Below are 3,278 nucleotides of genomic sequence, written 5' to 3' on the forward strand. Positions count from 1 at the left end.
TTTTCTTTTCTTTTTTTTTTTTTTTTGAGATGATCTCATTCTGCTGCTCAGGCTGGAGTACAGTGGTGGGAACACAGCTCACTGGAGCCTCAACCTCCTGGGCTCAAGTGATCCTTAAACCTCAGTGTCTCTATTAGCTGGGACTATAGGCATGTGCCACCATATCTGGATGATTTAATTTTTTTTTTTTTTGTAGAGATAGGGGTCTCAGTATGTTGCCCAAGCTGGTATCAAACTCCTGGGTTCAAGCAATCTTCCTACCTCAGTCTTCCAAAGTGTTGGGATTATAGGCATGAACCATTGAGTCCAGCTGCAAATATACTTTGTATTAGACCATTTTACTGGCTTCTCTTATTAGTTCAAATAGCTTTTCTGTGATGTTTTTGGTGTTCTGATATGTAATTATATTGCCTGCTAATAATGATAAATGTGTTTCTTCCTTTCCAACCATTTTACCCCTTATTATTTTTCTTGTTCTATCACATTGGCTATAGTAGAGGTCTTTTTACAGTTAGCTTTTTAAATATATATAATTTTTAATAAAAAAATATGGAATGCTTCATGAATTTGGATGCCATCATTGTGTAGGGGCACACTAATCTTCTCTGTATTGTTCCAATTTTAGTATATGTGCTGCCAAAGCGGGCACTACAGTTAGTTTTAATGGTAAACATAATATTTGATGTTTGAGCAGCTAAGAGGAAGATGATTTTGAGACAGTTTCGAGGCAGTGTATACAGCTCAGAAATCATGACAGAAGCTTAGATGTGGTGTGATAATGCCTTTGAATAAGGTGATGTCTTAGTTCCTGCTGCTGTCACACAATACCACAGACTGGGTAATTTATAGTGAGCAGAAGTTTATTGGCTCATGGTTCTGGAGGCTGGGAAATCCAAGATCAAGGGGCCGGCATCGGACGAGGGCCTTCTTGCTATGTCATCTCATGGTGGGAGGGCAAAGAGACGTCGAGAGAGTGAGCAAATTGTCCAACTCGCAGCCTCAAACCCTTAAATGCATTCATGGAGGTGAAGCCTTCATGACTAAACACATCCCTTGAGGTGCCACCTCCCAACAGGCCCCACCTTCTGACACTGTTGCATTGAGGATTCTGTTTCCAACACATGCTTTTTGGGAGACACAGTCAAACCAGAGCAGGTGATAACTGAAGACATAAAAAGGGATATAAATACCAACTCTCTTACCCTCATACTCATAGCCAGAAGAATGGTCTGTCCATAAAACTTGATCACAGTGCTTCAAACCTGAAGCATGGTGGTCAAATTGACAGGAAACTAAGAATATCTAAACAGTAAATGTTAAAGTTGGGTACAGTGTGCTCGTTTGGAAAAGAGAACAGAGAAGAAATTGATCATAATTCTCAGTTTATGAACAGCTGTAAAAAGGTAGGATCAGAAGAAATCGACAGATAAGTATATTTTAAAATCAGTGTCCATGATTGAAGCTTAATCTTCCAAAATATCCTGTAATGACTATAATTTATGTAATGCCAGTGTGCATATAACATATCACTTGGTTTCCTCAACACCTCAGTGATATGGGTAGTAATTCACATTTATCTACAATTTGACATTTTCTAACATGCTTAGATTACCTCATTTGATGTTTACATTCCCAGGGCTTACTCCCTTGCAATTAAGGCTCCAATAAAAATCCATCTGCTTTTAGTTCTTTGCACAGAATGTCCTGCATTCTCTCTACTCGGCCTTTGTCCATGTGGCCCACCTTGTGATGCCTGTTTCTCCTTCACAACCCGGTTCAGCCCCAAGGAAAGGCCTCTGTTCCATTGTCAAAAGGGAGAGGTGCATGTAGCCAGCAAGGCCTTGAAGGAATACAAGCCAAGTAGCAGGTGTAGCACAACTCAAATATGCTGTGCTATTTGACACTGCATTACCTACTGGCCTAAGCTTTGCTGAGCTCCCTTGCTTTAGGGAAGAAAAGAAAAAAAAAAGTCCTCTTTAGCCAGCTGCATTTCTTTTTCCCATTTCCAGAATGTACCAGGGAGGGTACACATGTGATTGTCCATGGGCTCACCTTTACCCATCACTCCTCTGGGGCAGATGCCAAATCATGTGTCTCGTGATGCAAGAGCTTCATGGGGGTGGAGCAGGGCTGGGTGCTGTCTCAGAGGGAATGAATGGCCCAAAGCTCCAGGTCTGGACAGTCTGAGGCCCTCTTGCTGGGAGTAGCATTTTGGGAAAAATGAAATACACTTGGCTGGATCTGAAACTTTCTGCAGTTAGGGTTGGTTGTGTGGAAGGGGATCTTGGGTGGCCTTTAAGCCTTGGAGACCCCTAGTCCAAGATCTCTAAGGATGTATTCCTAGACCCTTCCAGCTTGTCTGCATTGCCAGTGTTGGTCACTCTTCTGTGCATGCTCCAAGCTGTCTCTGCTGTCAGGTTGCAAGATTGTTGTGGAAACAGGCCGAGCCTATTCCATCTCGCTCAGTCACAGGGCCTTGTCAGGTGCCTGGCACACAGGGCTGCAGCAAGTGTGGGTTGATTTGAAACCACAGTTGAGCCTCCTGCCTCAGCATCTCAGTCATTGCGCCATAGCCGGTCACGTGGCTGCCTACAAAGGAGTAGGAGATAAAAGAATCCCAGGTGACTTTGTGGGTTAAAGAGGTTTTAAAGCTCTTGCTTTAGAAGCTCAGGTAAAACTTTCATCCTGTGTTGACTGGATAAAGCATTCTGTCAGCCATCCGGGGCTCGTCTAGGACTGGGGGCAGGGGAGAAGGGAGAGCAGTGTTGTCACTTTAATTGCATTGGCATAAATATTTGATATTCAATAAATTAGATCTGGAGCAAGGAAAACATTCTTGCAAATGGATTTTTTACCTGGAGCCCAGCCCCATTAGCAGAGGAGTAGAGGGCAGCCTGCCCCAGGGCCGGTAATTAACTCAAGTGGAGCAGAACTAAGCATTTTTGACAGCCTTCCTAGTGTGGAATTAACTGTCATCTTGGAGGGAGGAAGAAAGTGCACTGTCACATTACGGGCTTATGAGAGGTTCTCCAGTGCTGCCAGCCCCCTGAGTTTACTTATGTCTCCCCTTCATGCCCTGCAATGTTATTTTCATCATTAGAGACAAGTTTAAAAGCAACTAACGATGTATTTTATATCCACGTACCAGAATCACAGATTTCACCAAAAGAGAAGACATTAGCATGGTAATTCAATTTTTTTTTTCCTTTTGGCAGTTGTAATGAAACAAGATACAGTGGATGCTGTTAGAAGTCACAACACCGATATCTGGAGATAGT

The 3,278-nt window shown here is 42.9% G+C and overlaps 1 non-coding gene across 1 annotated transcript; it reads right to left on the reverse strand.

The window, feature by feature from the left end:
- Nucleotides 1–543: 543 nt before the first annotated feature.
- Nucleotides 544–649, reverse strand: LOC116270951. The gene has a single exon (XR_004179246.1). It is a non-coding gene; the product is annotated as a U6 spliceosomal RNA (small nuclear RNA).
- Nucleotides 650–3,278: the final 2,629 nt, after the last annotated feature.

Source organism: Papio anubis, chromosome 16, assembly GCF_008728515.1.
Source record: "Papio anubis isolate 15944 chromosome 16, Panubis1.0, whole genome shotgun sequence".
Lineage (NCBI taxonomy): Eukaryota > Metazoa > Chordata > Mammalia > Primates > Cercopithecidae > Papio > Papio anubis.